This window comes from Pleurodeles waltl, chromosome 12, assembly GCF_031143425.1.
Source record: "Pleurodeles waltl isolate 20211129_DDA chromosome 12, aPleWal1.hap1.20221129, whole genome shotgun sequence".
NCBI classification, from domain to species: domain Eukaryota; kingdom Metazoa; phylum Chordata; class Amphibia; order Caudata; family Salamandridae; genus Pleurodeles; species Pleurodeles waltl.
In genome coordinates, this window is record NC_090451.1 from 3,001,658 (window position 1) to 3,029,652 (window position 27,995).

A 27,995-nucleotide genomic window follows, 5' to 3' on the forward strand; every position below is an offset into this window, starting at 1 on the left:
ATACTCCCAGTTTAGGTGGTTTTATAAACTAAGTTTTACTTTCTCCTACTTAAAACTTTTTGCAGAACAATGCACATTAAATGGGAAGGCAGTTTTCCTTAATTGTGTACTATTTGCTGCCTAATGTTGACATGTAAGCACACCACCAATAACTGACACCTAGAGACTCGAAAGCGCCATACCAGTACAATATTTGTATGATATTGCACTTTAAATCCACGTACAACTGAATTAAAGCAATCTTAGCTCATTTGAGGGTAGTGTGATAGTACATCACATATGGATAGAACACGTTTGGAAAATGTAATTTTCATGATTACATTACATTTAACATATAAATTCAAGCTGAAGTAGGGATGGACAACAAGGTCGTATAGAGCAAAGCTGAAGACAACAAGTTACCATAACAATCTATAAATATATCCTCTTTATTATGTTTAGACAACTATCACCTAATAGAACACATTTTGGCTACCATATTTTGTACTCCTGAAACATGGTGTTTTGAAGACGAGGTGGCCGAGTGGTTAAGACGATGGACTGCTAATCCATTGTGCTCTGCATGCGTGGGTTCGAATCCCATCCTCGTCGGTTTATTGTTCCGTCTTTACTTTTTAGTATGTGGTAGGGCTGGGTTAACCCTATTTTATGTGAAAGTTAAATGACATATCCCATGGTATTTCCGGCAGTACAACGGCTGAGTTTGGAAACACCGCTCAGTTGAGTACTGTGCTTAGGCATTACTGTAAACAGCGCCAGCCAGGTTCTGCTCATGAATCACAAAATCTTTCCTGAGGCGGAGGGTTGGTAAGTTGAGGGACGTAGATAATTTGATTCCTTATCCTTAAAGAAAGAGAAGCAGCGCATGCGGGACGCCAATGTAAGGGTTGTCTTCCTACGGACTCTCAGGACTGGCTCTCCCTGACACCTCCCATGGCCCGGGGCCAATCCTGACCTACTGAATGTATCACGTGCCTGCTGCTGTTGGCGTTGACTTTCCTAGGATCACTTCACAGGCTATACACCCTTATTCTTCAACTCCCCTACACAACAGAACATCTCACTTCAGAAAACTTACAGAAACAGGTTTGCACAGGGTATTGTGGCCGAGCAGTCTAAGGCGCTGGATTAAGGCTCCAGTCTCTTTGGAGGCGTGGGTTCGAATCCCACCGCTGCCATTATTTTTCAACTCACAAACGTATTTTGTCTGCATCAGTGTCTCACTCTCTGCCTTCTGCACCTACGATCCACATAGTGAGAGGTGAGACTATGTAAAGTGGTGACATATATATATAAGAGTAGCCAGACAGTGGGACCGAGCCTTGATATTTTAAAAAACCACAACCTAAGGTGACAAGAATTGTATCGGTAAACAAACCAGCTGTCTCGAAGTCTAACTATAGAGGCGACAAGAGGGGTCACTGTGATGCTGAAAGTTCAGAGAGTGTAAACAGTAGAACGCTGTGTGATACGTTTCCTTGCAGTGATGACAGCTCGCGTTTCTAAAGCAGAGAGCAAACATACAATGGGGAAGAAGAATAAATAAGGAAAGACATATATTATATGCAGACAGTTATTATACTTTGCTTTTCACCTGTAACTCGCTCAACTGTCGGTGAATGCTGCGTTACCCTGCATAGCCAGGTCACCACAGCGGGTGTCCACAGTGTTTGGCCAAGTTACTATAGTTGTGAGCTTGTAGATGTGAGGTAGTGTGGCTGAGCAGGCTAAACTGGCTAGATTTAGGCTCCAGTCTCTCTGGAGCCGTGGGCTTGAATCCCAACACTTTAAGTTTACTTGAACCAAATACTTTTGCAAAAAAGGTTCATGTAATAAATATTCATTTGGGTCGTGGTTGTGAGTATGACACTAATGGATAAAAGTGGGACTAACAATGCTACAATTCCTGAGACTACCACTGCACTAACAGCCTGGGAGAGGTTTGAGCTGGACACAAGATACTTGCATGAGGGAACTAACTCGAAAGGGGAACTATCCACTGATGTGTTCTATCGCTTGCTGAGTGAGTATGTTGACACAATGGATGCAAAAGATTGTTTTGTGTGTACACAGATTCCTGTTTCGGTACAAGAGGGGGTTACGTATCATAGCCTGTCATTAACATATGGGATACGTTGTAGTCTGTTACTAACAAGATTCTATAACCAGGAAGAGATTCAATATTTTTACTAAAATCATGATCTTGTGTTTTCTAAGTTGCCTATCATAGAGGATGTGAGTGGGGTAGCTAAGTACTATAGCATAAAGTTAGTTAAAGGATTCTTTCAGGCGACATTAACAATTAGTACATCTTATGCACACCACAATAATTTGACATGTTTGCTTACACCTGTAGAGAAAATCTTTTTAGATCACACGGAAGAGAGAAGAAGGGCATTGAAGGGTAAACTAGAGAAAGGATTACAGTAACGGGCCTTTGCTAGTAGTGACGGTTATAGTGGAATTAGAGAACAAGGGAAGTTAGCTTTAGACGCACTACATGTAGGAAAGCTTTGCATATCCAAGACCAAATCATACTATGACAATGTGTTTGTGGGAATGAGTGAATGTAAGCGTGTGTTTTTGTTTCAGAGTAAATAGACGTTCATGTTAAATGGACAGGATCCAGCAATCCCCGGGATTTATTATATATGTGGACTTAATGCTTATTACCGTCTTCCAAAGGGATAGTATGGGACATGTTATTTGGGGATAGTTTTCCCAAAGATATATCAACTTGACGATTTGAAAAGGTTACCAAAATTGTCTGAATTACATCGTACTAGACATAAGAAAGAGACTGCTGCTGGTGTAGTAGGAGACATATTTGGGACGATAATTTCTTCAGTGGGAGTTATTATGAACTCCATAAAGATTCGAAAGTTGTCTACTATTGAGGATAACATGCTGACAAACTTTTCAGGGGCTATACTCCTGATGGATACTGAACTTGCTGCGGAGGGGGCTATGACTCTTCAAAACAGGCTTGCTTTAGACATTCATTTAGTGAAAAATGGCAGAGTTTGTAGATTGCTCACTGGGTGTAATTGTGGCGCTTACATACCAGATAATAGTAATGAGATTAGAAGTATGCTTACTAACTTGACTAGGGATAGTACGGACTTGAAGGATTTGAAAGAACCAGGTGTTTGGAAAAAGGTTGGGAAAGGATTTGCTTCAGTGGGAAATTGGATTAGTAACATTTGGCATGGGATATTGTCTAAAATAATACAGGGGATATTGATTGTTATAGATTGCTTATTTGGATCATGGGTCGCATGTAAAATTAGTAAAAGAATAAAATTGAAGATGGCGAAAAATAATAGGAGGAGGGAAGAAAAACAAAGGGAAAAATGATTCAGGGCAAGATCAAAGGGGAAACCAAGAAGGGAAGAGATTGATATGAGGGAATTTTAGTATGTAAAATTAGTAGGGAAGATTTGTGTGATGACAAGAGTAATCAGAGGAGGGATTGCTGGAGTGTGTCTTTTAAAATTAATATTAACATGAAAAGCTTACAATATATTGTGTAATGAAGCTGCATAAAAAATGTGTTAACGTAGAAATAATGCACACGTTTGAAATGTGCCCACGGGGAGTGGCTTCCAATGTATACGAAGACTAATGAAAGTTATTAATGCTGAATTAATTATGTACTAATGTTTTTAATTTGTATTAACATATCAAAATTGGAGTTATGTATTAGGAGTTTGTTCATTAAGCAGAAGACCTTAGTTTATCGAAGGTCTGTGCCTAGCTGCCTGGTCTCATATTAAACTGTCTTTTTCTAACGTGCAATGTGCTATTTTCCTGAAGGACATGAAACTGTACTTTCCCAAAAGCTAGAGATGTGTGTAGCTGTAGTAAATTCTTTCTCATGGGACCCTACTTGCTCAAGGAGACATTCTTGCTGAATGCAACAGTGTAATTTGTAACAGGTGCAAGGCTGCCTGGAGTAGGAGAAAACAATGGAACTACTGACTGTAGCGTAAAATGTAACTTTTCTTACCGGACATTCCAACCGATGAAAACGTCAATAACATGGGCCAATCAACGACATGAGAACTGTGGTTTGTGTAAAACTCTGGTGAAGATTATTGGACAGAGATGGCGATGCACCAATGATTATCCATTGAGGAATTAAGAGTAAATTAGACAGTTTTGATTTAACCACATGACCCGAGGAGAAATCAGGCATTTATTGGACATTCCACTCCAAGCCATTCTTTGCCATTCTACTGAGCCATTTAGGCCATTTCGTTTTGGACTTTGCCGTTTGTTCGCCCTGTTACTCTAAACCACCCTGCACTTATTCCTTACCTGATACTTACTTCTCCTCTATATGAGGGAAGTTCTTGTTCCATAGCTATGCCATACTGATACTTTGCCCTGTCCTTTCTTTGCTGATGATGCAAACGACTGATGTCCCGAGGAGGAAGAATGACGATGTTTGCTGATCCGTTGGATGGGTAACTATCTGATGAAAATTGTAATTGTCTGTTTGCCTTTTCTTTCTAGGTACCAACGCTCTTTGATAGAGGCCATAGTTAGATGTTTTCCAAATTTGTGTTTGCTAAATTGTTTTGCATGAAGCCCAACATGCTGATGCTAATACAAGGTTATTTAAGGTGTTCACTAAAATCTGACGCAAATAGACAAATGACTGAGTTCTTGCTTTGTTGAACCATGCACTACTGAGACTTTGCTAAGTTGCTTCTTAATAATTATGTGTTAATACTGAGTGAATATTCTCTATGCATTGATTAATTGCGTTTCTAATTGCAAATCTGAAGAGTTACTAATGAGATGAATTGCTGATGAGATTAACAAAAATGACTTTAGATTGTAACGAGTAGGGAAATAAATAGCCTAACACTTAACTAAATTGGTGTGGTTATTCATGACTGAAAGATCATGGTGTGTTCACTTTATTGACTCTCATTAAAGGTTATTGATTAGCATGCTGATTAGTTATTGCGATTGTTGTTGAGATATTGATCTATTGATTTGTGATGCCAAAAGACATCTCGTACTGGGAAGTCCCCGAACCTGGTCTAAAAGGTTCATCGACCTAGGCGTGTCTCCTTGTAAGTTTACTTATCAAGGCTCTGACGCGCCTTCACTAATAAAAAGTAATCTGATCGCTTGCTGCGGAGTCATCGTCAACAAAAACTACCAAAATATTACTTCAATGTATTGTAATTACGACTGCCTCAGTTTTATGCATTACGTGAGTAGTCGGACAGCAATTTATTTAGCGCAAAAATATTTCTTGTTGATGCACGTACGTTTTTAAACTGAAGTGTCATAGCTGTAGCGGCAATACTCCCAGTTTAGGTGGTTTTATAAACTAAGTTTTACTTTCTCCTACTTAAAACTTTTTGCAGAACAATGCACATTAAATGGGAAGGCAGTTTTCCTTAATTGTGTACTATTTGCTGCCTAATGTTGACATGTAAGCACACCACCAATAACTGACACCTAGAGACTCGAAAGCGCCATACCAGTACAATATTTGTATGATATTGCACTTTAAATCCACGTACAACTGAATTAAAGCAATCTTAGCTCATTTGAGGGTAGTGTGATAGTACATCACATATGGATAGAACACGTTTGGAAAGTGTAATTTTCATGATTACATTACATTTAACATATAAATTCAAGCTGAAGTAGGGATGGACAACAAGGTCGTAGGGCTGGGTTAACCCTATTTTATGTGAAAGTTAAATGACATATCCCATGGTATTTCCGGCCGTACAACAGCTCAGTTTGGAAACACCGCTCAGTTGAGTACTGTGCTTAGGCATTACTGTAAACAGCGCCAGCCGGGTTCTGCTCATGAATCACAAAATCTTTCCTGAGGCGGAGGGTTGGTAAGTTGAGGGACGTAGATAGTTTGATTCCTTATCCTTAAAGAAAGAGAAGCAGCGCGTGCGGGACGCCAATGTAAGGGTGGTCTTCCTACGGACTCTCAGGACTGGCGCTCCCTGACAACTCCCATGGCCCGGGGCCAATCCTGACCTACTGAATGTATCACGTGCCTGCTGCTGTTGGCGTTGACTTTCCTAGGATCACTTCACAGGCTATACACCCTTATTCTCCAACTCCCCTATACAACAGAACATCTCACTTCAGAAAGCTTACAGAAACAGGTTTGCACAGGGTAGTGTGGCCGAGCGGTCTAAGGTGCTGGATTAAGGCTCCAGTCTCTTTGGAGGCGTGGGTTCGAATCCCACCGCTGCCAGTATTTTTCAACTCACAAACGCATTTTGTCTGCATCAGTGTCTCACTCTCTGCCTTCTGCACCTACGATCCACATAGCGAGAGGTGAGACTATGTAAAGTGGTGACGTATATATATAAGGGTAGCCAGACAGTGGGACCGAGCCTTCTTACTTTAAAAAACCACAACCTAAGGTGACAAGAATTGTATCGGTAAACAAACCAGCTGTCTTGAAGTCTAACTATAGAGGCGACGAGAGGGGTCACTGTGATGCTGAAAGTTCAGTGAGTGTAAACAGTGGAACGCTGTGTGATACGTTTCCTTGCAGTGATGACAGCTCGCGTTTCTAAAGCAGAGAGCAAACATACAATGGGGAAGAAGAATAAATAAGGAAAGACATATATTATATGAAGACAGTTATTATACTTTGCTTTTCACCTGTAACTCGCTCAACTGTCGGTGAATGCTGCGTTACCCCGCATAGCCAGGTCACCACAGCGGGTGTCCACAGTGTTTGGCCAAGTTACTATAGTTGTGAGCTTGTAGATGTGAGGTAGCGTGGCTGAGCAGTCTAAAATGGCTAGATTTAGGCTCCAGTCTCTCTGGAGCCGTGGGCTTGAATCCCAACACTTTAAGTTTACTTGAACCAAATACTTTTGCAAAAAATGTTCATGTAATAAATATTCATTAGGGTCGTGGTTGTGAGTATGACACTAATGGATAAAAGTGGGAATAACAATGCTACAATTCCTGAGACTACCACTGCACTAACAGCCTGGGAGAGGTTTGAGCTGGATACAAGATACTTGCATGAGGGAACTAACTCGAAAGGGGAACTATCCACTGATGTTTTCTATCGCTTGCTGAGTGAGTATGTTGACACAATGGATGCAAAAGATTGTTTTGTGTGTACACAGATTCCTGTTTCGGTACAAGAGGGGGTTACCTATCATAGACTGTCATTAACATATGGGATACGTTGAAGTCTGTTACTAACAAGATTCTATAACCAGGAAGAGATTCAATATTTTTAATCAAATCATGATCTTGTGTTTTCTAATGTGCCTATCATAGAGGATGTGAGTGGGGTAGCTAAGTACTATAGCATAAAGTTAGTTAAAGGATTCTTTCAGGCAACATTAACAATTAGTACATCTTATGCACACCACAATAATTTGACATGTTGGCTTACACCTGTAGAGAAAAGCTTTTTAGATCACACGGAAGAGAGAAGAAGGGCATTGAAGGGTAAACTAGAGAAAGGATTACAGCAACGGGCCTTTGCTAGTAGTGACGGTTATAGTGCAATTAGAGAACAAGGGAAGTTAGCTTTAGACGCACTACATGTAGGAAAGCTTTGCATATCCAAGACCAAATCATACTATGACAATGTGTTTGTGGGAATGAGTGAATGTAAGCGTGTGTTTTTGTTTCAGAGTAAATGGACATCCATGTTAAATAGACAGGATCCAGCAATCCCCGGGATTTATTATATATGTGGACCTAATGCTCATTACCGTCTTCCAAAGGGATAGTATGGGACATGTTATTTGGGGATAGTTTTCCCAAAGATATATCAACTTGACGATTTGAAAAGGTTACCAAAATTGTCTGAATTACATCGTACTAGACTTAAGAAAGAGACTGCTGCTGGTGTAGTAGGAGACATATTTGGGACGATAATTTCTTCAGTGGGAGTTATTATGAACTCCATAAAGATTCAAAAGTTGTCTACTATTGAGGATAACATGCTGACAAACTTTTCAGGGGCTATACTCCTGATGGATACTGAACATGCTGCGGAGGGGGCTATGACTCTTCAAAACAGTCTTGCTTTAGACATTCTTTTAGTGAAAAATGGCAGAGTTTGTAGATTGCTCAATGGGTGTAATTGTTGCGCTTACATACCAGATAATAGTAATGAGATTAGAAGTATGCTTACTAACTTGACTAGGGATAGTACGGACTTGAAGGATTTGAAAGAACCAGGTGTTTGGAAAAAGGTTGGGAAAGGATTTGCTTCAGTGGGAAATTGGATTAGTAACATTTGGCATGGGATATTGTCTAAAATAATACAGGGGATATTGATTGTTATAGATTGCTTATTTGGATCATGGGTGGCATGTAAAATTAGTAAAAGAATAAAATTGAAGATGGCGAAAACTAATAGGAGGAGGGAAGAAAAACAAAGGGAAAAATGATTCAGGGCAAGATCAAAGGGGAAACCAAGAAGGGAAGAGATTGATATGAGGGAATTTTAGTATGTAAAATTAGTAGGGAAGATTTGTGTGATGACAAGAGTCATCAGAGGAGGGATTGCTGGAGTGTGTCTTTTAAAATTAATATTAACATGAAAAGCTTACAATATATTGTGTAATGAAGCTGCATAAAAAATGTGTTAACATAGAAATAATGCACACATTTGAAATGTGCCCACGGGGAGTGGCTACCAATGTATACGAAGACTAATGAAAGTTATTAATGCTGAATTAATTATGTACTAATGTTTTTAATTTGTATTAACATATCAAAATTGGAGTTATGTATTAGGAGTTTGTTCATTAAGCAGTAGGCCTTAGTTTAGCGAAGGTCTGTGCCTAGCTGCCTGGTCTCATATTAAACTGTCTTTTTCTAACGTGCAATGTGCTATTTTCCTGAAGGACATGAAACTGTACTTTCCCAAAAGCTAGAGATGTGTGTAGCTGTAGTAAATTCTTTCTCATGGGACCCTACTTGCTCAAGGAGACATTCTTGCTGAATGCATCAGTGTAATTTGTAACAGGTGCAAGGCTGCCTGGAGTAGGAGAAAACAATGGAACTACTGACTGTAGCGTAAAATGTAACTTTTCTTACCTGACATTCCAACCGATGAAAACGTCAATAACATGGGCCAATCAACGACATGAGAACTGTGGTTTGTGTAAAACTCTGGTGAAGATTATTGGACAGAGATGGCGATGCACCAATGATTATCCATTGAGGAATTAGGAGTACATTAGACAGTTTTGATTTAACCACATGACCCGAGGAGAAATCAGGCATTTATTGGACATTCCACTCCAAGCCATTCTTTGCCATTCTACTGAGCCATTTAGGCCATTTCGTTTGAGACTTTGCCGTTTGTTCGCCCTGTTACTCTAAACCACCCTTTACTTATTCCTTACCTGATACTTACTTCTCCTCTATATGAGGGAAGTTCTTGTTCCTTAGCTATGCCATACTGATACTTTGCCCTGTCCTTTCTTTGCTGATGATGCAAATGACTGATGTCCCGAGGACGAAGACTGACGATGTTTGCTGATCTGTTGGATGGGTAACTATCTGATGAAAATTGTAATTGTCTGTTTGCCTTTTCTTTCTAGGTACCAACGCTCTTTGATAGAGGCAATAGTTAGATGTTTTCCAAATTTGTGTTTGCTAAATTGTTTTGCATGAAGCCCAACATGCTGATGCTAATACGAGGTTATTTAAGGTGTTCACTAAAATCTGACGCAAATAGACAAATGACTGAGTTCTTGCTTTGTTGAACCATGCACTACTGAGACTTTGCTAAGTTGCTTCTTAATAATTATGTGTTAATACTGAGTGAATATTCTCTATGCATTGATTAATTGCGTTTCTAATTGCAAATCTGAAGAGTTACTAATGAGATGAATTGCTGATGAGATTAACAGAAATGACTTTAGATTGTAACCAGTAGGGAAATAAATATCCTAACACTTAACTAAATTGGTGTGGTTATTCATGACTGAAAGATCATGGTGTGTTCACTTTATTGACTCTCATTAAAGGTTATTGATTAGCATGCTGATTAGTTATTGCGATTGTTGTTGAGATATTGATCTATTGATTTGTGATGCCAAAAGACATCTCATACTGGGAAGTCCCCGAACCTGGTCTAAAAGGTTCATGGACCTAGGCGTGTCTCCTTGTAAGTTTACTTATCAAGGCTCTGACGCGCCTTCACTAATAAAAAGTAATCTGATTGCTTGCTGCGGAGTCATCGTCAACAAAAACTACCAAAATATTACTTCAATGTATTGTAATTACGACTGCCTCAGTTTTATGCATTACGTGAGTAGTCGGACAGCAATTTATTTAGCGCAAAAATATTTCTTGTTGATGCACGTTCGTTTTTAAACTGAAGTGTCATAGCTGTAGCGGCAATACTCCCAGTTTAGGTGGTTTTATAAACTAAGTTTTACTTTCTCCTACTTAAAACTTTTTGCAGAACAATGCACATTAAATGGGAAATCAGTTTTCCTTAATTGTGTACTATTTGCTGCCTAATGTTGACATGTAAGCACACCACCAATAACTGACACCTACAGACTCGAAAGCGCCATACCAGTACAATATTTGTATGATATTGCACTTTAAATCCACGTACAACTGAATTAAAGCAATCTTAGCTCATTTGAGGGTAGTGTGATAGTACATCACATATGGCTAGAACACGTTTGGAAAGTGTAATTTTCATGATTACATTACATTTAACATATAAATTCAAGCTGAAGTAGGGATGGACAACAAGGTCGTATAGAGCAAAGCTGAAGACAGCAAGTTACCATAACAATCTGTAAATATATGCTCTTTATTATGTTTAGACAACTATCACCTAATAGAACACATTTTGGCTACCATATTTTGTACTCCTGAAACATGGCGTTTTGAAGATGAGGTGGCCGAGTGGTTAAGGCGATGGACTGCTAATCCATTGTGCTCTGCACGCGTGGGTTCGAATCCCATTCTTGTTGGTTTATTGTTCCGTCTTTAGTATGTGGTAGGGCTGGGTTAACCCTATTTTATGTGAAAGTTAAATGACATATCCCATGGTATTTCCGGCAGTACAACGGCTCAGTTTGGAAACACCGCTCAGTTGAGTACTGTGCTTAGGCATTACTGTAAACAGCGCCAGCCGGGTTCTGCTCATGAATCACAAAATCTTTCCTGAGGCGGAGGGTTGGTAAGTTGAGGGACGTAGATAATTTGATTCCTTATCCTTAAAGAAAGAGAAGCAGCGCGTGCGGGACGCCAATGTAAGGGTTGTCTTCCTACGGACTCCCAGGACTGGCGCTCCCTGACACCTCCCATGGCCCGGGGCCAATCCTGACCTACTGAATGTATCACGTGCCTGCTGCTGTTGCCGTTGACTTTCCTAGGATCACTTCACAGGCTATACACCCTTATTCTCCAAGTCCCCTATACAACAGAACATCTCACTTCAGAAAGCTTACAGAAACAGGTTTGCACAGGGTAGTGTGGCCGAGCGGTCTAAGGCGCTGGATTAAGGCTCCAGTCTCTTTGGAGGCGTGGGTTCGAATCCCACCGCTGCCAGTATTTTTCAACTCACAAACGTATTTTGTCTGCATCACTGTCTCACTCTCTGCCTTCTGCACCTACGATCCACATAGCGAGAGGTGAGACTATGTAAAGTGGTGATGTATATATATAAGGGTAGCCAGACAGTGGGACCGAGCCTTCTTATTTTAAAAACCACAACCTAAGGTGACAAGAATTGTATCGGTAAACAAACCAGCTGTCTTGAAGTCTAACTATAGAGGCGACGAGAGGGGTCACTGTGATGCTGAAAGTTCAGTGAGTGTAAACAGTAGAACGCTGTGTGATACGTTTCCTTGTAGTGATGACAGCTCGCGTTTCTAAAGCAGAGAGCAAACATACAATGGGGAAGAAGAATAAATAAGGAAAGACATATATTATATGAAGACAGGTATTATACTTTGCTTTTCACCTGTAACTCGCTCAACTGTCGGTGAATGCTGCGTTACCCCGCATAGCCAGGCCACCACAGCGGGTGTCCACAGTGTTTGGCCAAGTTACTATAGTTGTGAGCTTGTAGATGTGAGGTAGCGTGGCTGAGCAGGCTAAACTGGCTAGATTTAGGCTCCAGTCTCTCTGGAGCCGTGGGCTTGAATCCCAACACTTTAAGTTTACTTGAACCAAATACTTTTGCAAAAAAGGTTCATGTAATAAATATTCATTAGGGTCGTGGTTGTGAGTATGACACTAATGGATAAAAGTGGGACTAACAATGCTACAATTCCTGAGACTACCACTGCACTAACAGCCTGGGAGAGGTTTGAGCTGGATACAAGATACTTGCATGAGGGAACTAACTCGAAAGGGGAACTATCCACTGATGTTTTCTATCGCTTGCTGAGTGAGTATGTTGACACAATGGATGCAAAAGATTGTTTTGTGTGTACACAGATTCCTGTTTCGGTACAAGAGGGGGTTACCTATCATAGACTGTCATTAACATATGGGATACGTTGTAGTCTGTTACTAACAAGATTCTATAACCAGGAAGAGATTCAATATTTTTACTCAAATCATGATCTTGTGTTTTCTAATGTGCCTATCATAGAGGATGTGAGTGGGGTAGCTAAGTACTATAGCATAAAGTTAGTTAAAGCATTCTTTCAGGCAACATTAATAATTAGTACATCTTATGCACACCACAATAATTTGACATGTTTGCTTACACCTGTAGAGAAAAGCTTTTTAGATCACACGGAAGAGAGAAGAAGGGCATTGAAGGGTAAACTAGAGAAAGGATTACAGCAACGGGCCTTTGCTAGTAGTGACGGTTATAGTGCAATTAGAGAACAAGGGAAGTTAGCTTTAGACGCACTACATGTAGGAAAGCTTTGCATATCCAAGACCAAATCATACTATGACAATGTGTTTGTGGGAATGAGTGAATGTAAGCGTGTGTTTTTGTTTCAGAGTAAATGGACATCCATGTTAAATAGACAGGATCCAGCAATCCCCGGGATTTATTATATATGTGGACCTAATGCTCATTACCGTCTTCCAAAGGGATAGTATGGGACATGTTATTTGGGGATAGTTTTCCCAAAGATATATCAACTTGACGATTTGAAAAGGTTACCAAAATTGTCTGAATTACATCGTACTAGACTTAAGAAAGAGACTGCTGCTGGTGTAGTAGGAGACATATTTGGGACGATAATTTCTTCAGTGGGAGTTATTATGAACTCCATAAAGATTCAAAAGTTGTCTACTATTGAGGATAACATGCTGACAAACTTTTCAGGGGCTATACTCCTGATGGATACTGAACATGCTGCGGAGGGGGCTATGACTCTTCAAAACAGTCTTGCTTTAGACATTCTTTTAGTGAAAAATGGCAGAGTTTGTAGATTGCTCAATGGGTGTAATTGTTGCGCTTACATACCAGATAATAGTAATGAGATTAGAAGTATGCTTACTAACTTGACTAGGGATAGTACGGACTTGAAGGATTTGAAAGAACCAGGTGTTTGGAAAAAGGTTGGGAAAGGATTTGCTTCAGTGGGAAATTGGATTAGTAACATTTGGCATGGGATATTGTCTAAAATTATACAGGGGATATTGATTGTTATAGATTGCTTATTTGGATCATGGGTGGCATGTAAAATTAGTAAAAGAATAAAATTGAAGATGGCGAAAACTAATAGGAGGAGGGAAGAAAAACAAAGGGAAAAATGATTCAGGGCAAGATCAAAGGGGAAACCAAGAAGGGAAGAGATTGATATGAGGGAATTTTAGTATGTAAAATTAGTAGGGAAGATTTGTGTGATGACAAGAGTCATCAGAGGAGGGATTGCTGGAGTGTGTCTTTTAAAATTAATATTAACATGAAAAGCTTACAATATATTGTGTAATGAAGCTGCATAAAAAATGTGTTAACGTAGAAATAATGCACACGTTTGAAATGTGCCCACGGGGAGTGGCTACCAATGTATACGAAGACTAATGAAAGTTATTAATGCTGAATTAATTATGTACTAATGTTTTTAATTTGTATTAACATATCAAAATTGGAGTTATGTATTAGGAGTTTGTTCATTAAGCAGTAGGCCTTAGTTTAGCGAAGGTCTGTGCCTAGCTGCCTGGTCTCATATTAAACTGTCTTTTTCTAACGTGCAATGTGCTATTTTGCTGAAGGACATGAAACTGTACTTTCCCAAAAGCTAGAGATGTGTGTAGCTGTAGTAAATTCTTTCTCATGGGACCCTACTTGCTCAAGGAGACATTCTTGCTGAATGCATCAGTGTAATTTGTAACAGGTGCAAGGCTGCCTGGAGTAGGAGAAAACAATGGAACTACTGACTGTAGCGTAAAATGTAACTTTTCTTACCTGACATTCCAACCGATGAAAACGTCAATAACATGGGCCAATCAACGACATGAGAACTGTGGTTTGTGTAAAACTCTGGTGAAGATTATTGGACAGAGATGGCGATGCACCAATGATTATCCATTGAGGAATTAGGAGTACATTAGACAGTTTTGATTTAACCACATGACCCGAGGAGAAATCAGGCATTTATTGGACATTCCACTCCAAGCCATTCTTTGCCATTCTACTGAGCCATTTAGGCCATTTCGTTTGAGACTTTGCCGTTTGTTCGCCCTGTTACTCTAAACCACCTTTACTTATTCCTTACCTGATACTTACTTCTCCTCTATATGAGGGAAGTTCTTGTTCCTTAGCTATGCCATACTGATACTTTGCCCTGTCCTTTCTTTGCTGATGATGCAAATGACTGATGTCCCGAGGACGAAGACTGACGATGTTTGCTGATCTGTTGGATGGGTAACTATCTGATGAAAATTGTAATTGTCTGTTTGCCTTTTCTTTCTAGGTACCAACGCTCTTTGATAGAGGCAATAGTTAGATGTTTTCCAAATTTGTGTTTGCTAAATTGTTTTGCATGAAGCCCAACATGCTGATGCTAATACGAGGTTATTTAAGGTGTTCACTAAAATCTGACGCAAATAGACAAATGACTGAGTTCTTGCTTTGTTGAACCATGCACTACTGAGACTTTGCTAAGTTGCTTCTTAATAATTATGTGTTAATACTGAGTGAATATTCTCTATGCATTGATTAATTGCGTTTCTAATTGCAAATCTGAAGAGTTACTAATGAGATGAATTGCCGATGAGATTAACAGAAATGACTTTAGATTGTAACCAGTAGGGAAATAAATATCCTAACACTTAACTAAATTGGTGTGGTTATTCATGACTGAAAGATCATGGTGTGTTCACTTTATTGACTCTCATTAAAGGTTATTGATTAGCATGCTGATTAGTTATTGCGATTGTTGTTGAGATATTGATCTATTGATTTGTGATGCCAAAAGACATCTCATACTGGGAAGTCCCCGAACCTGGTCTAAAAGGTTCATGGACCTAGGCGTGTCTCCTTGTAAGTTTACTTATCAAGGCTCTGACGCGCCTTCACTAATAAAAAGTAATCTGATTGCTTGCTGCGGAGTCATCGTCAACAAAAACTACCAAAATATTACTTCAATGTATTGTAATTACGACTGCCTCAGTTTTATGCATTACGTGAGTAGTCGGACAGCAATTTATTTAGCGCAAAAATATTTCTTGTTGATGCACGTTCGTTTTTAAACTGAAGTGTCATAGCTGTAGCGGCAATACTCCCAGTTTAGGTGGTTTTATAAACTAAGTTTTACTTTCTCCTACTTAAAACTTTTTGCAGAACAATGCACATTAAATGGGAAATCAGTTTTCCTTAATTGTGTACTATTTGCTGCCTAATGTTGACATGTAAGCACACCACCAATAACTGACACCTACAGACTCGAAAGCGCCATACCAGTACAATATTTGTATGATATTGCACTTTAAATCCACGTACAACTGAATTAAAGCAATCTTAGCTCATTTGAGGGTAGTGTGATAGTACATCACATATGGCTAGAACACGTTTGGAAAGTGTAATTTTCATGATTACATTACATTTAACATATAAATTCAAGCTGAAGTAGGGATGGACAACAAGGTCGTATAGAGCAAAGCTGAAGACAGCAAGTTACCATAACAATCTGTAAATATATGCTCTTTATTATGTTTAGACAACTATCACCTAATAGAACACATTTTGGCTACCATATTTTGTACTCCTGAAACATGGCGTTTTGAAGATGAGGTGGCCGAGTGGTTAAGGCGATGGACTGCTAATCCATTGTGCTCTGCACGCGTGGGTTCGAATCCCATTCTTGTCGGTTTATTGTTCCGTCTTTAGTATGTGGTAGGGCTGGGTTAACCCTATTTTATGTGAAAGTTAAATGACATATCCCATGGTATTTCCGGCAGTACAACGGCTCAGTTTGGAAACACCGCTCAGTTGAGTACTGTGCTTAGGCATTACTGTAAACAGCGCCAGCCGGGTTCTGCTCATGAATCACAAAATCTTTCCTGAGGCGGAGGGTTGGTAAGTTGAGGGACGTAGATAATTTGATTCCTTATCCTTAAAGAAAGAGAAGCAGCGCGTGCGGGACGCCAATGTAAGGGTTGTCTTCCTACGGACTCCCAGGACTGGCGCTCCCTGACACCTCCCATGGCCCGGGGCCAATCCTGACCTACTGAATGTATCACGTGCCTGCTGGTGTTGCCGTTGACTTTCCTAGGATCACTTCACAGGCTATACACCCTTATTCTCCAAGTCCCCTATACAACAGAACATCTCACTTCAGAAAGCTTACAGAAACAGGTTTGCACAGGGTAGTGTGGCCGAGCGGTCTAATGCGCTGGATTAAGGCTCCAGTCTCTTTGGAGGCGTGGGTTCGAATCCCACCGCTGCCAGTATTTTTCAACTCACAAACGTATTTTGTCTGCATCACTGTCTCACTCTCTGCCTTCTGCACCTACGATCCACATAGCGAGAGGTGAGACTATGTAAAGTGGTGATGTATATATATAAGGGTAGCCAGACAGTGGGACCGAGCCTTCTTATTTTAAAAACCACAACCTAAGGTGACAAGAATTGTATCGGTAAACAAACCAGCTGTCTTGAAGTCTAACTATAGAGGCGACGAGAGGGGTCACTGTGATGCTGAAAGTTCAGTGAGTGTAAACAGTAGAACGCTGTGTGATACGTTTCCTTGTAGTGATGACAGCTCGCGTTTCTAAAGCAGAGAACAAACATACAATGGGGAAGAAGAATAAATAAGGAAAGACATATATTATATGAAGACAGGTATTATACTTTGCTTTTCACCTGTAACTCGCTCAACTGTCGGTGAATGCTGCGTTACCCCGCATAGCCAGGCCACCACAGCGGGTGTCCACAGTGTTTGGCCAAGTTACTATAGTTGTGAGCTTGTAGATGTGAGGTAGCGTGGCTGAGCAGGCTAAACTGGCTAGATTTAGGCTCCAGTCTCTCTGGAGCCGTGGGCTTGAATCCCAACACTTTAAGTTTACTTGAACCAAATACTTTTGCAAAAAAGGTTCATGTAATAAATATTCATTAGGGTCGTGGTTGTGAGTATGACACTAATGGATAAAAGTGGGACTAACAATGCTACAATTCCGGAGACTACCACTGCACTAACAGCCTGGGAGAGGTTTGAGCTGGATACAAGATACTTGCATGAGGGAACTAACTCGAAAGGGGAACTATCCACTGATGTTTTCTATCGCTTGCTGAGTGAGTATGTTGACACAATGGATGCAAAAGATTGTTTTGTGTGTACACAGATTCCTGTTTCGGTACAAGAGGGGGTTACCTATCATAGACTGTCATTAACATATGGGATACGTTGTAGTCTGTTACTAACAAGATTCTATAACCAGGAAGAGATTCAATATTTTTACTCAAATCATGATCTTGTGTTTTCTAATGTGCCTATCATAGAGGATGTGAGTGGGGTAGCTAAGTACTATAGCATAAAGTTAGTTAAAGGATTCTTTCAGGCAACATTAATAATTAGTACATCTTATGCACACCACAATAATTTGACATGTTTGCTTACACCTGTAGAGAAAAGCTTTTTAGATCACACGGAAGAGAGAAGAAGGGCATTGAAGGGTAAACTAGAGAAAGGATTACAGCAACGGGCCTTTGCTAGTAGTGACGGTTATAGTGCAATTAGAGAACAAGGGAAGTTAGCTTTAGACGCACTACATGTAGGAAAGCTTTGCATATCCAAGACCAAATCATACTATGACAATGTGTTTGTGGGAATGAGTGAATGTAAGCGTGTGTTTTTGTTTCAGAGTAAATGGACGTTCATGTTAAATGGACAGGATCCAGCAATCCCCGGGATTTATTATATATGTGGACTTAATGCTTATTACCGTCTTCCAAAGGGATAGTATGGGACATGTTATTTGGGGATAGTTTTCCCAAAGATATATCAACTTGACGATTTGAAAAGGTTACCAAAATTGTCTGAATTACATCGTACTAGACATAAGAAAGAGACTGCTGCTGGTGTAGTAGGAGACATATTTGGGACGATAATTTCTTCAGTGGGAGTTATTATGAACTCCATAAAGATTCAAAAGTTGTCTACTATTGAGGATAACATGCTGACAAACTTTTCAGGGGCTATACTCCTGATGGATACTGAACATGCTGCAGAGGGGGCTATGACTCTTCAAAACAGGCTTGCTTTAGACATTCTTTTAGTGGAAAATGGCAGAGTTTGTAGATTGCTCAATGGGTGTAATTGTTGCGCTTACATACCAGATAATAGTAATAAGATTAGAAGTATGCTTACTAACTTGACTAGGGATAGTACGGACTTGAAGGATTTGAAACAACCAGGTGTTTGGAAAAAGGTTGGGAAAGGATTTGCTTCAGTGGGAAATTGGATTAGTAACATTTGGCATGGGATATTGTCTAAAATAATACAGGGGATATTGATTGTTATAGATTGCTTATTTGGATCATGGGTGGCATGTAAAATTAGTAAAAGAATAAAATTGAAGATGGCAAAAAATAATAGGAGGAGGGAAGAAAAACAAAGGGAAAAATGATTCAGGGCAAGATCAAAGGGGAAACCAAGAAGGGAAGAGATTGATATGAGGGAATTTTAGTATGTAAAATTAGTAGGGAAGATTTGTGTGTTGACAAGAGTCATCAGAGGAGGGATTGCTGGAGTGTGTCTTTTAAAATTAATATTAACATGAAAAGCTTACAATATATTGTGTAATGAAGCTGCATAAAAAATGTGTTAACGTAGAAATAATGCACACGTTTGAAATGTGACAACGGGGAGTGGCTACCAATGTATACGAAGACTAATGAAAGTTATTAATGCTGAATTAATTATGTACTAATGTTATTAATTTGTATTAACATATCAAAATTGAGTTATGTATTAGGAGTTTGTTCATTAAGCAGTAGGCCTTAGTTTATCGAAGGTCTGTGCCTAGCTGCCTGGTCTCATATTAAACTGTCTTTTTCTAACGTGCAATGTGCTATTTTCCTGAAGGACATGAAACTGTACTTTCCCAAAAGCTAGAGATGTGTGTAGCTGTAGTAAATTCTTTCTCATGGGACCCTACTTGCTCAAGGAGACATTCTTGCTGAATGCAACAGTGTAATTTGTAACAGGTGCAAGGCTGCCTGGAGTAGGAGAAAACAATGGAACTACTGACTGTAGCGTAAAATGTAACTTTTCTTACCTGACATTCCAACCGATGAAAACGTCAATAACATGGGCCAATCAACGACATGAGAACTGTGGTTTGTGTAAAACTCTGGTGAAGATTATTGGACAGAGATGGTGATACACCAATGATTATCCATTGAGGAATTAGGAGTAAATTAGACAGTTTTGATTTAACCACATGACCCGAGGAGAAATCAGGCATTTATTGGACATTCCACTCCAAGCCATTCTTTGCCATTCTTCTGAGCCATTTAGGCCATTTCGTTTGAGACTTTGCCGTTTGTTCACCCTGTTACTCTAAACCACCCTGCACTTATTCCTTACCTGATACTTACTTCTCCTCTATATGAGGGAAGTTCTTGTTCCTTAGCTATGCCATACTGATACTTTGCCCTGTCCTTTCTTTGCTGATGATGCAAACGACTGATGTCCCGAGGAGGAAGAATGACGATGTTTGCTGATCCGTTGGATGGGTAACTATCTGATGAAAATTGTAATTGTCTGTTTGACTTTTCTTTCTAGGTACCAACGCTCTTTGATAGAGGCCATAGTTAGATGTTTTCCAAATTTGTGTTTGCTAAATAGTTTTGCATGAAGCCCAACATGCTGATGCTAATACGAGGTTATTTAAGGTGTTCACTAAAATCTGACGCAAATAGACAAATGACTGAGTTCTTGCTTTGTTGAACCATGCACTACTGAGACTTTGCTAAGTTGCTTCTTAATAATTATGTGTTAATACTGAGTGAATATTCTCTATGCATTGATTAATTGTGTTTCTAATTGCAAATCTGAAGAGTTACTAATGAGATGAATTGCTGATGAGATTAACAGAAATGACTTTAGATTGTAACCAGTAGGGAAATAAATATCCTAACACTTAACTAAATTGGTGTGGTTATTCATGACTGAAAGATCATGGTGTGTTCACTTTATTGACTCTCATTAAAGGTTATTGATTAGCATGCTGATTAGTTATTGCGATTGTTGTTGAGATATTGATCTATTGATTTGTGATGCCAAAAGACATCTCGTACTGGGAAGTCCCCGAACCTGGTCTAAAAGGTTCATCGACCTAGGCGTGTCTCCTTGTAAGTTTACTTATCAAGGCTCTGACGCGCCTTCACTAATAAAAAGTAATCTGATCGCTTGCTGCGGAGTCATCGTCAACAAAAACTACCAAAATATTACTTCAATGTATTATAATTACGACTGCCTCAGTTTTATGCATTACGTGAGTAGTCGGACAGCAATTTATTTAGCGCAAAAATATTTCTTGTTGATGCATGTACGTTTTTAAACTGAAGTGTCATAGCTGTAGCGGCAATACTCCCAGTTTAGGTGGTTTTATAAACTAAGTTTAACTTTCTCCTACTTAAAACTTTTTGCAGAACAATGCACATTAAATGGGAAATCAGTTTTCCTTAATTGTGTACTATTTGCTGCCTAATGTTGACATGTAAGCACACCACCAATAACTGACACCTAGAGACTCGAAAGCGCCATACCAGTACAATATTTGTATGATATTGCACTTTAAATCCACGTACAACTGAATTAAAGCAATCTTAGCTCATTTGAGGGTAGTGTGATAGTACATCACATATGGATAGAACACGTTTGGAAAGTGTAATTTTCATGATTACATTACATTTAACATATACATTCAAGCTGAAGTAGGGATGGACAACAAGGTCGTATAGAGCAAAGCTGAAGACAACAAGTTACCATAACAATCTGTAAATATATGCACTTTATTATGTTTAGACAACTATCACCTAATAGAACACATTTTGGCTACCATATTTTGTACTCCTGAAACATGGCGTTTTGAAGACGATGTGGCCGAGTGGTTAAGGCGATAGACTGCTAATTTATTGTGCTCTGCACGCGTGGGTTTGAATCCCATCCTCGTTGGTTTATTCTTCCGTTTTTAGTTTTTAGTATGTGGTAGGGCTGGGTTAACCCTATTTTATGTGAAAGTTAAATGACATATCCCATGGTATTTCCGGCAGTACAACGGCTCAGTTTGGAAACACCGCTCAGTTGAGTACTGTGCTTAGGCATTACTGTAAACAGCGCCAGCCGGGTTCTGCTCATGAATCACAAAATCTTTCCAGAGGCGGAGGGTTGGTAAGTTGAGGGACGTAGATAGTTTGATTCCTTATCCTTAAAGAAAGAGAAGCAGCGCGTGTGGGACGCCAATGTAAGGGTTGTCTTCCTACAGACTCTCAGGACTGGCGCTCCCTGACACCTCCCATGGCCCGGGGCCAATCCTGACCTACTGAATGTATCACGTGCCTGCTGCTGTTGGCGTTGACTTTCCTAGGATCACTTCACAGGCTATACACCCTTATTCTCCAACTCCCCTATACAACAGAACATCTCACTTCAGAAAGCTTACAGAAACATGTTTGCACAGGGTAGTGTGGCCGAGCGATCTAAGGCACTGGATTAAGGCTCCAGTCTCTTTGGAGGCGTGGGTTTGAATCCCACCGCTGCCAGTATTTTTCAACTCACAAACGTATTTTGTCTGCATCAGTGTCTCACTCTCTGCCTTCTGCACCTACGATCCACATAGTGAGAGGTGAGAATATGTAAAGTGGTGACGTATATATAAGGGTAGCCAGACAGTGGGACCGAGCCTTCTTATTTTAAAAAACCAAAACCTAAGGTGACAAGAATTGTATCGGTAAACAAACCAGCTGTCTTGAAGTCTAACTATAGAGGCGACGAGAGGGGTCACTGTGATGCTGAAAGTTCAGTGAGTGTAAACAGTAGAACGCTGTGTGATACGTTTCCTTGCAGTGATGACAGCTCGCGTTTCTAAAGCAGAGAGCAAACATACAATGGGGAAGAAGAATAAATAAGGAAAGACATATATTATATGCAGACTGTTATTATACTTTGCTTTTCACCTGTAACTCGCTCAACTGTCGGTGAATGCTGCGTTACCCTGCATAGCCAGGTCCCCACAGCGGGTGTCCACAGTGTTTGGCCAAGTTACTATAGTTGTGAGCTTGTAGATGTGAGGTAGCGTGGCTGAGCAGGCTAAACTGGCTTGATTTAGGCTCCAGTCTCTCTGGAGCCGTGGGCTTGAATCCCAACACTTTAAATTTACTTGAACCAAATACTTTTGCAAAAAAGGTTCATGTAATAAATATTCATTAGGGTCGTGGTTGTGAGTATGAAACTTATGGATAAAAGTGGGACTAACAATGCTACAATTCCTGAGACTACCACTGCACTAACAGCCTGGGAGAGGTTTGAGCTGGATACAAGATACTTGCATGAGGGAACTAACTCGAAAGGGGAACTATCCACTGATGTTTTCTATCGCTTGCTGAGTGAGTATGTTGACACAATGGATGCAAAAGATTGTTTTGTGTGTACACAGATTCCTGTTTCGGTACAAGAGGGGGTTACCTATCATAGACTGTCATTAACATATGGGATACGTTGTAGTCTGTTACTAACAAGATTCTATAACCAGGAAGAGATTCAATATTTTTACTCAAATCATGATCTTGTGTTTTCTAATGTGCCTATCATAGAGGATGTGAGTGGGGTAGCTAAGTACTATAGCATAAAGTTAGTTAAAGGATTCTTTCAGGCGACATTAACAATTAGTACATCTTATGCACACCACAATAATTTGACATGTTTGCTTACACCTGTAGAGAAAAGCTTTTTAGATCACACGGAAGAGAGAAGAAGGGCATTGAAGGGTAAACTAGAGAAAGGATTACAGCAACGGGCCTTTGCTAGTAGTGACGGTTATAGTGCAATTAGAGAACAAGGGAAGTTAGCTTTAGACGCACTACATGTAGGAAAGCTTTGCATATCCAAGTCCAAATCATACTATGACAATGTGTTTGTGGGAATGAGTGAATGTAAGCGTGTGTTTTTGTTTCAGAGTAAATGGACGTTCATGTTAAATGGACAGGATCCAGCAATCCCCGGGATTTATTATATATGTGGACTTAATGCTTATTACCGTCTTCCAAAGGGATAGTATGGGACATGTTATTTGGGGATAGTTTTCCCAAAGATATATCAACTTGACGATTTGAAAAGGTTACCAAAATTGTCTGAATTACATCGTACTAGACATAAGAAAGAGACTGCTGCTGGTGTAGTAGGAGACATATTTTGGACGATACTTTCTTCAGTGGGAGTTATTATGAACTCCATAAAGATTCAAAAGTTGTCTAATATTGAGGATAACATGCTGACAAACTTTTCAGGGGCTATACTCCTGATGGATACTGAACTTGCTGCGGAGGGGGCTATGACTCTTCAAAACAGGCTTGCTTTAGACATTCTTTTAGTGAAAAATGGCAGAGTTTGTAGATTGCTCAATGGGTGTAATTGTTGCGCTTACATACCAGATAATAGTAATGAGATTAGAAGAATGCTTACTAACTTGACGAGGGATAGTACGGACTTGAAGGATTTGAAAGAACCAGGTGTTTGGAAAAAGGTTGGGAAAGGATTTGCTTCAGTGGGAAATAGGATTAGTAACATTTGGCATGGGATATTGTCTAAAATAATACAGGGGATATTGATTGTTATAGATTGCTTATTTGGATCATGGGTGGCATGTAAAATTAGTAAAAGAATAAAATTGAAGATGGTGAAAAATAATAGGAGGAGGGAAGAAAAACAAAGGGACTAATTATTCAGGGCAAGATCAAAGGGGAAACCAAGAAGGGAAGAGATTGATATGAGGAAATTTTAGTATGTAAAATTAGTAGGGAAGATTTGTGTGATGACAAGAGTCATCAGAGGAGGGATTGCTGGAGTGTGTCTTTTAAAATTAATATTAACATGAAAAGCTTACAATATATTGTGTAATGAAGCTGCATAAAAAATGTGTTAACGTAGAAATAATGCACACGTTTGACATGTGCCCACGGGGAGTGGCTACCAATGTATACGAAGACTAATGAAAGTTATTAATGCTGAATTAATTATGTACTAATGTTTTTAATTTGTATTAACATATAAAAATTGGAGTTATGTATCAGGAGTTTGTTCATTAAGCAGTAGGCCTTAGTTTAGCGAAGGTCTGTGCCTAGCTGCCTAGTCTCATATTAAACTGTCTTTTTCTAACGTGCAATGTGCTATTTTCCTGAAGGACATGAAACTGTACTTTCCCAGAAGCTAGAGATGTGTGTAGCTGTAGTAAATTCTTTCTCATGGGACCCTACTTGCTCAAGGAGACATTCTTGCTGAATGCAACAGTGTAATTTGTAACAGGTGCAAGGCTGCCTGGAGTAGGAGAAAACAATGGAACTACTGACTGTAGCGTAAAATGTAACTTTTCTCACCTGACATTCCAACCGATGAAAACGTCAATAACATGGGCCAATCAACGACATGAGAACTGTGGTTTGTGTGAAACTCTGGTGAAGATAATTGGACAGAGATGGCGATGCACCAATGATTATCCATTGAGGAATTAGGAGTAAATTAGACAGTTTAGATTTAACCACATGACCCGAGGAGAAATCAGGCATTTATTGGACATTCCACTCCAAGCCATTCTTTGCCATTCTACTGAGCCATTTAGGCCATTTCGTTTGAGACTTTGCCGTTTGTTCGCCCTGTTACTCTAAACCACCCTTTACTTATTCCTTACCTGATACTTACTTCTCCTCTATATGAGGGAAGTTCTTGTTCCTTAGCTATGCCATACTGATACTTTGCCCTGTCCTTTCTTTGCTGATGATGCAAACGACTGATGTCCCGAGGACGAAGACTGACGCTGTTTGCTGATCCGTTGGATGGGTAACTATCTGATGAAAATTGTAATTGTCTGTTTGCCTTTTCTTTCTAGGTACCAACTGCTCTTTGATAGAGGCCATAGTTAGATGTTTTCCAAATTTGTGTTTGCTAAATTGTTTTGCATGAAGCCCAACATGCTGATGCTAATACGAGGTTATTTATGGTGTTCACTAAAATCTGACGCAAATAGACAAATGACTGAGTTCTTGCTTTGTTGAACTATGCACTACTGAGACTTTGCTAAGTTGCTTCTTAATAATTATGTGTTAATACTGAGTGAATATTTTCTATGCATTGATTAATTGCGTTTCTAATTGCAAATCTGAAGAGTTACTAATGAGATGAATTGCTGATGAGCTTAACAGAAATGACTTTAGATTGTAACCAGTAGGGAAATAAATATCCTAACACTTAACTAAATTGGTGTGGTTATTCATGACTGAAAGATCATGGTGTGTTCACTTTATTGACTCTCATTAAAGGTTATTGATTAGCATGCTGATTAGTTATTGCGATTGTTGTTGAGATATTGATCTATTGATTTGTGATGCCAAAAGGCATCTCGTACTGGGAAGTCCCCGAACCTGGTCTAAAAGGTTCATCGACCTTGGCGTGTCTCCTTGTAAGTTTATTATCAAGGCTCTGACGCGCCTTCACTAATAAAAAGTAATCTGATCGCTTGCTGCGGAGTCATCGTCAACAAAAACTACCAAAATATTACTTCAATGTATTGTAATTACGACTGCCTCAGTTTTATGCATTACGTGAGTAGTCGGACAGCAATTTATTTAGCGCAAAAATATTTCTTGTTGATGCACGTACGTTTTTAAACTGAAGTGTCATAGCTGTAGCGGCAATACTCCCAGTTTAGGTGGTTTTATAAACTAAGTTTTACTTTCTCCTACTTAAAACTTTTTGCAGAACAATGCACATTAAATGGGAAGGCAGTTTTCCTTAATTGTGTACTATTTGCAGCCTAATGTTGACATGTAAGCACACCACCAATAACTGACACCTAGAGACTCGAAAGCGCCATACCAGTACAATATTTGTATGATATTGCACTTTAAATCCACGTACAACTGAATTAAAGCAATCTTAGCTCACTTGAGGGTAGTGTGATAGTACATCACATATGGATAGAACACGTTTGGAAAATGTAATTTTCATGATTACATTACGTTTAACATATAAATTCAAGCTGAAGTAGGGATGGACAACAAGGTCGTATAGAGCAAAGCTGAAGACAACAAGTTACCATAACAATCTGTAAATATATGCTCTTTATTATGTTTAGACAACTATCACCTAATAGAACACATTTTGGCTACCATATTTTGTACTCCTGAAACATGGTGTTTTGAAGACGAGGTGGCCGAGTGGTTAAGGCGATGGACTGCTAATCCATTGTGCTCTGCGCGCGTGGGGTCGAATCCCATCCTTGTCGGTTTATTGTTCCGTCTTTAGTTTTTAGTATGTGGTAGGGCTGGGTTAACCCTAGTTTATGTCAAAGTTAAATGACATATCCCATGGTATTTCCGGCAGTACAACGGCTCAGTTTGGAAACACCGCTCAGTTGAGTACTGTGCTTAGGCATTACTGTAAACAGCGCCAGCCGGGTTCTGCTCATGAATCACAAAATCTTTCCTGAGGCGGAGGGTTGGTAAGTTGAGGGACGTAGATAGTTTGATCCCTTATCCTTAAAGAAAGAGAAGCAGCGCGTGCGGGACGCCAATGTAAGGGTTGTATTCCTACGGACTCTCAGGACTGGCGCTCCCTGACACCTCCCATGGCCCGGGGCCAATCCTGACCTACTGAATGTATCACGTGCCTGCTGCTGTTGGCCTTGACTTTCCTAGGATCACTTCACAGGCTATACACCCTTATTCTCCAACTCCCCTATACAACAGAACATCTCACTTCAGAAAGCTTACAGAAACAAGCTTGCACAGGGTAGTGTGGCCGAGCGGTCTAAGGCGCTGGATTAAGGCTCCAGTCTCTTTGGAGGCGTGGGTTCGAATCCCACCGCTGCCAGTATTTTTCAACTCACAAACGTATTTTGTCTGCATCAGTGTCTCACTCTCTGCCTTCTGCACCTACGATCCACATAGCGAAAGGTGAGACTATGTAAAGTGGTGACGTATATATATAAGGGTAGCCAGACAGTGGGACCGAGCCTTCTTATTTTAAAAAAGCACAACCTAAGGTGACAAGAATTGTATCGGTAAACAAACCAGCTGTCTTGAAGTCTAACTATAGAGGCGACGAGAGGGGTCACTGTGATGCTGAAAGTTCAGTGAGTGTAAACAGTAGAACGCTGTGTGATACGTTTCCTTGCAGTGATGACAGCTCGCGTTTCTAAAGCAGAGAGCAAACATACAATGGGGAAGAAGAATAAATAGGGAAAGACATATATTATATGCAGACAGTTATTATACTTTGCTTTTCACCTGTAACTCGCTCAACTGTCGGTGAATGCTGCGTTACCCTGCATAGCCAGGTCACCACAGCGGG

The 27,995-nt window shown here is 39.8% G+C and overlaps 10 non-coding genes across 10 annotated transcripts; all 10 read left to right on the plus strand.

Annotated features, from left to right (window-relative positions):
* The first annotated feature begins 509 nt into the window (after positions 1 to 509).
* Positions 510 to 591, plus strand: TRNAS-GCU (transfer RNA serine (anticodon GCU)). The gene has a single exon. It is a non-coding gene; the product is annotated as a tRNA-Ser (tRNA).
* A 5,574-nt stretch (positions 592 to 6,165) lies between these two features.
* TRNAL-AAG (transfer RNA leucine (anticodon AAG)) lies at positions 6,166 to 6,247 on the plus strand. Its single transcript has one exon. It is a non-coding gene; the product is annotated as a tRNA-Leu (tRNA).
* Positions 6,248 to 10,900: 4,653 nt separating this feature from the next.
* Positions 10,901 to 10,982, plus strand: TRNAS-GCU (transfer RNA serine (anticodon GCU)). The gene has a single exon. It is a non-coding gene; the product is annotated as a tRNA-Ser (tRNA).
* A 498-nt stretch (positions 10,983 to 11,480) lies between these two features.
* TRNAL-AAG (transfer RNA leucine (anticodon AAG)) lies at positions 11,481 to 11,562 on the plus strand. The gene has a single exon. It is a non-coding gene; the product is annotated as a tRNA-Leu (tRNA).
* A 4,651-nt stretch (positions 11,563 to 16,213) lies between these two features.
* On the plus strand, positions 16,214 to 16,295 carry TRNAS-GCU (transfer RNA serine (anticodon GCU)). Its single transcript has one exon. It is a non-coding gene; the product is annotated as a tRNA-Ser (tRNA).
* A 498-nt stretch (positions 16,296 to 16,793) lies between these two features.
* On the plus strand, positions 16,794 to 16,875 carry TRNAL-AAG (transfer RNA leucine (anticodon AAG)). The gene has a single exon. It is a non-coding gene; the product is annotated as a tRNA-Leu (tRNA).
* A 4,651-nt stretch (positions 16,876 to 21,526) lies between these two features.
* On the plus strand, positions 21,527 to 21,608 carry TRNAS-GCU (transfer RNA serine (anticodon GCU)). Its single transcript has one exon. It is a non-coding gene; the product is annotated as a tRNA-Ser (tRNA).
* A 505-nt stretch (positions 21,609 to 22,113) lies between these two features.
* Positions 22,114 to 22,195, plus strand: TRNAL-AAG (transfer RNA leucine (anticodon AAG)). The gene has a single exon. It is a non-coding gene; the product is annotated as a tRNA-Leu (tRNA).
* Positions 22,196 to 26,846: 4,651 nt separating this feature from the next.
* TRNAS-GCU (transfer RNA serine (anticodon GCU)) lies at positions 26,847 to 26,928 on the plus strand. The gene has a single exon. It is a non-coding gene; the product is annotated as a tRNA-Ser (tRNA).
* A 505-nt stretch (positions 26,929 to 27,433) lies between these two features.
* On the plus strand, positions 27,434 to 27,515 carry TRNAL-AAG (transfer RNA leucine (anticodon AAG)). Its single transcript has one exon. It is a non-coding gene; the product is annotated as a tRNA-Leu (tRNA).
* Positions 27,516 to 27,995: the final 480 nt, after the last annotated feature.